General features: G+C 42.1%; 1 long non-coding RNA gene across 1 annotated transcript in view; it reads right to left on the bottom strand.

The window, feature by feature from the left end:
- The window catches only part of LOC119948702, a 52,311-nt gene extending 45,678 nt beyond the window's left edge, over window positions 1-6,633 (bottom strand). Inside the window, exons 1-2 of the long non-coding RNA XR_005457039.1 lie at window positions 6,441-6,633; window positions 4,903-5,030 (exon numbers count right to left, since the gene is read on the bottom strand). This is a non-coding gene — a long non-coding RNA (uncharacterized LOC119948702). The remainder of the gene's footprint in view (window positions 1-4,902; window positions 5,031-6,440) is intronic.
- Between the last annotated feature and the right edge of the window lie 569 nt (window positions 6,634-7,202).

Consider the following 7,202-nt stretch of genomic DNA (forward strand, 5'->3'; position numbering starts at 1 on the left):
TCTGTACACATTAAGTGCTACTAAACTGACTTCCGAACTGAAGGGTTATAGTTAGTATCCAGACTTCTCTAAGACTTTTAGCCTGGCCTTAACACACCAGTGCCACACCTGAACACTTCTATAAGTGCTACCTACATGCCATGCTGAATGTTGAATGGTAAGCCACGATCACAAACGACAGATGCAGTCAACACACAAGTATGAAAGCAGTATGGTCACATTCCACCTTCGATGAGGTAGACTGACCAGGGAATATGAGACAATAAGATGCTGTGACTCTACTGTGAGATGAAGTAAGGAAGACAGAAGAGAGAAGTGCAGAAATAACATCAATAGCCTAATGAAGTAAAACCTCAGATAGTGTAGCATAGTTTTGGATAGCTGGAAGACAGTAGCAGCAGTCAAACCAGGCTGGAATTAGAAATGGGGTGTCCCTCTAAACACAGAGATTTCAAGAAAATCACCCCCACAAGAGGCAAAATTTAAAACTGGCACCAGACACTGCAGATGGCCAACAGGACAGCACTTTGGGGGACAATGTGCATAATGTGGAAGAGATTATCTGTCATTCATAAGACTTTTCAGCCATCTTCCCATACATGAACAAATTCTCCCTGGCCAGAAGAATCACCTTTGAATCCTAAAGGTATTTGAACCTCTTCTGACTGAGTTACAGTATCAACCAAGAGAGTCCACATCCTAGAAACACCATCTTCAACGAAGCAATCAGTGCCCACAAAGAGCTTACAGGCTAGAAGGAAAAAATAAGGAATGCTACACAAATTTGTATTAGATAGTATACTGTCTATTATCTGAATATTTACAATTACGTAGTACTCTCCCTAGTGCTTAATACAGTCCTCTGCACACAGTAAGTGCTCAATAAATACGACTGACTAACTGTGTATATTATCTGAGGCTCCATTCCCTCAATAACACATTATAAAAAATGGCATTTGCAGACACTAATGGTGTTCCACAGGTACACTGAATTATGTATCCTGGGATCTTGGTGATATTTTTGAAATGGTAAAATGAGGTGGGCATGAGGTTTGAAATTGATTGCATCCAACATTCCTTTGCCTCTTGTGTGCACATAAATATGACAAATTAGCAAAGTTGAGCCCGATTTTCAGAAAACCAGCCCTTCCCCACTGAAAAAATAAAGTATGTGCAAAAATCGTGAGATCTGGTCATAGACATATTTCCTCCATCTATTTTATGCAGCTACTAAAGGTACTCCCAAAATACATCTAAATCCAGTTCTTTAGCTAACTGCTAGAGGAACAACAGTTTCAGTAGCAAGCACTGGAACCACAGTTATAACCCTTGTAGCTTAAACATAAAAGATATTGCTGAAATAACAACCAGGTGAAAGACAAATACCACAAAGTAAAATCCCATAAATGCCGCTTGATAAAAAAAATGTACTTAAAAGAATGGCTGGAAATTATGAATGCTTGCCTAATAAAGAAAATAAGCACAGAAAATATCTTCTGGGTTCCAATATGCCCATTTATAAAACAACTGACACCACAAAGTTGTTCCAAGTTCATTGCTTTGGGTTGGAAGCAGAACACCAGGTCCATAGTTGGGAGAGGAGGCAAGAGGGGGAATTGAAGGGATGGGGGAGGAGAGGGAGTCAGGCCAGCCAAACTCACTGTTTGGGTCATAAAAGTCAGGAGTAGGAAGCATCCTGACCAAGACAGATCCAATACGAATAATGGAATAATGGTACTACATACTGAAATCTCTTTATTCTTCAGAGGAGCTCAAAGCTCTTGGCAAGTATTTCCTTATGATAGCTTATAAAATGTAAGACACCCAAAATATCATTCCCATTTTACAAAATAAAACTCGCAATTTGTCTTTTCTGAGTTCACTCAGCATATCAACAAGACCAAAGATAAAAATAATTTGATAAATCAGAATAACATGGTTAATGTCTAAGTGCCTAAAATCATTCAACTGACAGGAGGCTAAAAGGAGAAAAGAACAAAAGAAGCTGCTTTAACTTTGCTACAATCAGTATTTAATGATAATAAAATATGGGTAACAGAATTGATGACCACATTTACTTCACAAAGGAGCAAAATTGCTCTTGAGTTCAGAGATTACACTACCAACAGTGAATTGTGTGCACAGATGTGAATATCTTTGAGATGGCATCTTTTACACACTTGCAACCATTATCCACAATATGCAGTTCTCAGCCACACACACTCGTAGTCAGATTTACACTTTCAGTGGTGTCTTCTTTAAGGGAAACTATATGTAGATGTATTTAGAACAGTGCACTTTTTCCTGGACCCTAGCCATTCAGGTGAGTTTTGCTCAGACACCAGTGGTTGAGAGGGGAAAGGTATGCCTAGCACCAGCATGAGCAGCTTGCCCTCCTTCATGGGGCCAATGAGTTTCCCCTGATGGTGGCCCAAGTCTTGGGAGATGAAGTTTGCCCATTGGCTGTGACGGGGGTGCCCGCTGGGGGCGGACAGGGCCTAGACTGTAAGCTTACGATGGGCAGGGACTGTGTCAATTCTACTGGATTGTACTCTCCCAAGAACTTAGAATAGTGTTCTACACACAGTAAGCACTCAGAGAAGCAGTGTGGCTCAGTGGAAAGAGTCCGGGCTTTGGAGTCAGAGGTCATGGGTTCAAATCCTGGCTCCACCACTTGTCAGCTGTGTGACTTTGGGCAAGTCACTTAACTTCTCTGTGCCTCAGTTACCTCATCTGTAAAATGGGGATTAAGACTGTGAACCCCCCGTGGAACAACCTGATCACCTTGTAACCTCCCCATTGCTTAGAACAGTACTTCGCACATAGTAAGCACTTAATAAATGCCATTATTATTATTATATACCATTGATTAATTGATTGATGGAGGGGTGAGAAGGAGCATTGGTGGGCTGGGCAAGGGTTACAGGTGGCCCTCATTGCTATTCCCTCTTCCTTTCCCAGACTTGGTGCCTTCCCCTCTCTCTTCCATAGGTTTCAGTGTCCTGTGCAGAGCAGAGCTCTGCACATTAGAGGCACTCACTAAATATTCCCAAGAGGCTTCAGATGTAGGAGTCCTGGGTCCAGCAAAGTGGGAAGGAAAGAGAAGGAAAAAACACTAAAGAAAAACAAGATTTCACTGGGAAATACCTCAAATGGGTTACAGAGTATATCAGTCTAAGCAAACTATTTATTACATCAATTATATCAGGCACCTGGAAGATGCCTTGGGAAATGCTACTGGAGACTTGTGTCACAGATTCACAGGGCAGGAATCGACTAGTTTTGTGCCTTTTAGCAGCAAGTTCTCCAGTCACCAGACCAGCAAGCCAGCCAAGAATCTTTGGGATAGAGTCCCAAGAATCTGACCTAGTGCTTCATCTCCCTGATCTGTGTCAGCACAAACAAAAACAATCAATCAAATGGAAACCTGCACCACTGCTTGTTGTGGGCAGGGAATGTGTCTACCAACTCCATTGTACTGTATTCTCCCATACACTTAGGACAGTTAATTAAATAATAACTGTGGTATTTGTTAAACCCTTACTCTGTGACAGGCACTGTTCAAAGCACTGGAGTAGATAGAACCCAGGTCCTTCTGACTCCCAGGCCCATGCTCTATCGACTAGGCCATGCTACTTCTTTGAGCCATATCACAGTTTCATGTTATCCTATCACTTATGTATATATGACAGGGTTGTAATTTTTTTGTCTTCCCCAGTTAGTTCCTTGTGGGCAGGGAACCTATCACCTTGTTATTCTGAACTTATCATATGACTAATACAGTGCAATCCTCTAGACTGTGAGCCCATTGTTGGGTAGGGACCGTCTCTATATGTTGCCAACTTGTACTTCCCAAGCGCTTAGTACAATGCTCTGCACACAGTAAGTGCTCAATACAATTGAATGAATCAATCATGTTTATTGAGTGCTCAATCTGTGCAAGATACTGTACTTAAAGGAATGGTATTTGTTAAGCACTTACTCTGCCATACAGTGTTCTAAGCACTGCTGCATCTGAGTGCTTACTATATGCAGAGCACTGTACTGAGTGCTTGAGAGCAGAATACTACAGAATTAGCAGGCATGCTACCTGCCCATAACAACCTCACAGTCAGATATGAATGAGGAGGGAGTTCCAGGCAGGAGAGTGGGTATGAACAAGGAAGGGGTTAACAGTGGGAGATACAAGAGCGAGACTCAGTGAGTGAATTCATATGAAACTAGTAAAGTATATAGGCTGGGTTGTAATGGGAAAGGAGCAATGATAAGTAACAGGGAAAGTCGTTTGAGTGTCCTAAAGCTGATGGTGAGAAGTTTCTTTTTGGTGAGGTTGGGCAACCATTAGAGGTACTTGAAGAGTGAGGAGATATGTGCAGAATGACTTTACAGAAAAATGATCTGAACAGCAAAGTGAAGTATAGACCAAAGAGGGCAGAGGCTGGAGTCAGGGAGGTCAGTGAGGAGGCTGATGCAGTAGTAGAGAAGGGATAGGCTGAATTTTTGAACCAATGTGGTACAATTTAGATGGAGAGGAAAGGATAGATTCTGGAGATGTAGAGATAGAATTGACAAGATTTAGTGACTGACTGAATATGCAGGTTGAAAGAGAGATAAGTTAAAGATAATGCCAAGGTTAAGGGCTTGTGAGACAGAGAGGATGGCTCATTGCATTCTGCTATTATTACTACTATGACCTCACTTTGAGAAATTATTGCAGTAATGTCTTCCTAACAGTCATGGGTACTTATGAGGCTTAAATCCATCAGTTGATGTACTTGATTGCACTGGTGGGAAGGGGGTTTACATTTGTTCATTTGCCAGAAATGCAAGAATCAGCTTTCTTAGCATCAGAGCCAGGCACAATATTTGAGAAATGATTTTATGAAAGTTACTACTACCTACCTTAAACTGCATCCAGGATTTTAGAAGAATTTGTGAACCTCATCAGGAAACAAAAGGATAAGCAGGCAAAAGGCATTCCATTCATTTTTCCAGGAAGTGTTCCTGTTTGATTGCAGTTTCTGGACTCCCTAGGGAGAATGGCATTTTGTTCCCTCTGCTCTCTTTTCAGACAAAGTCATCAAGTTGCCAGCTGTACATCCTGGTTCACTCCAATCTTTTTATGTAAGTGGTCACTAAAGAGAACAATTGTCTAATTTTCAAAGCAACACAGAGCCATATTTGGCATCAAATGACATCATCAGAGTTTCAGTTTCTTGAAAGAATGGGGCCTCCCATCTGAGCTAGTCTTACAAAACATTCTTGGGAACCAAACGATATTACTCTCAATGGACTAAAGACATTTTAACTACCCCACTTTATATCTCTGTTTACGGTGCTTTCAAGAACAGAACTATTTACTTTTCTAAATGGATTTTCTTAAGAATCTAACAGTGTAATTAGCTATACTTCCCTCTATCCCTTCATTTTTCCTTCCCTTTATCCACCTCTAGACAGGAATCTGAGGGTTAGATATTCACAAGCAATTGAGGTATCTTTTCACCTTGAGTACTGTCTCACCATCTTCAAAAAGAAAGGGGAAAGAGCTAAGGAAACTATGGTGCTTTCAATACTCTCGACTGCGGGCAAGATTTTACCCAGAATCCTCATGGACCGACTGCTGAAGACTACTGCTAACTGTTCCCTCTCAGAATCACGATATGCCTTCTGGCCCTAACAGGGCCTGGCAGACATGTTCTTTGCTACTTAACCAATAGAGGAAAAATGAGCAGTATTGCCTAGAGGGTAGAGCACAGGCCTGGGAGTCAGAAGGATCTGACTTCTAATCCCCCTCTGCCACTTGCCTGCTGTGTGATCTCAGGCAAGTCACTTAACTTCTCTGTGCCTCAGTTCACTTCTGTAAAATGGGGATTAAGACTATGAGCCCTGTGGGACAGAGACTATGTCCAACCCGATTATTTTTTCCTGTCTCCTTTCCAGGTGACTTTGAGGTGAGTTTGTAGGGGCACATCTCTGATTCCTTTTTAGGGAACCTGTTTGCCCATCAACTCCTGAGGGAGCTATATTGCGTGAAATTTGGTCCCTCAGTGGTGACACGGGTGTCACGGTTCGTCCAGATTCAATCCTGCCAGCCTGATTTTCAACAGATTTGGCCTATGTTGGGTATGGATTCAGCACTGAATCCATGTCCACTGTTTTAATTTTTGAAATGACCAGCCTCTCTTCGTCCCAGATCCTGCTTCAGAGTCCAACGGCTTGGAAGTAATGCCCAAGATAACAGCGATCTGGGAGGGGAAGGCAGGGCTGTCCAGTGTCCATCCAGTGCCCTGCTCAGATACTAAGTAGTTTGTGTGAACTCCTTGCAAAGAGCCTCATCGTGCATATCCTAATGATCCCATAATTACATTAGTGACTCTATAGGGTGGGCAAAGGGTGCCTCAATTCTCCCACTTCTGGGTCAGCTGGGGCTCTCCTCTTACCTGGTGGTTGGACACCACTTTCTGGTGCTGGTGTGGAAATATCTTGGGCCCAGGAGTAGACTGGATTGGTCTGGACCCTTACAGGATTCTAGTAAACAGGAGCATCTTGTTTGCTGAAGAGAACACATTAGTACCCAGGTGTTTTTCCAACATTCAGGGCCCTCATCAGTCAGGAAATGCTAACCACTCTGCTGAGTCCACCATCAGATTTCATTCCTTGAATGTAAAAAACAAAAACAAATTACTACATGTCTGTAGTCCAAAATTTTGGTGCTCCTCCCAAATCTACTGAGTGGGAAATTTTGTAAATAGCATGAATTTTCCCCAAGGTAAGAGTTGGCAAAAGGGTAAACCTCTGAAAATAGGTAAGAGAAATGCTGACACCAACATAGCATTAGCCTTTTAGCCCTGATGCTGTAATGACAGAAGCTCAGGATCTTGCTTGCGTATTGCCCAAGGGCAAAAGGATTAGAGTTGATTAACACAATTTGGAGTTCCTGGACTCAACGCATACATAGTGTAGTGTTCATGTCCTTAAACGTTGTCTAAGCCCTTGTCTCCATTGTGTCTCTATTTCTCTGACTCTGACTTTGCATTGTGCAGTGCTGTGAAGTGAATTTTTTGTTGCCCCTTCAGTTTTTCAGCCCTGTCCATCTGGATTAGTCTGCAGAGTGAAATTAAGAACAAAAATAACATCAAGCCAGTTTGTAGTATTTCAATTATAGTCTGGAAGCACTTGTTAGCACATTTTCTCTGAGGAGG

The sequence above is a fragment of the Tachyglossus aculeatus genome, chromosome X3 (genome assembly GCF_015852505.1).
Source record: "Tachyglossus aculeatus isolate mTacAcu1 chromosome X3, mTacAcu1.pri, whole genome shotgun sequence".
Taxonomy (NCBI): Eukaryota; Metazoa; Chordata; class Mammalia; order Monotremata; family Tachyglossidae; genus Tachyglossus; species Tachyglossus aculeatus.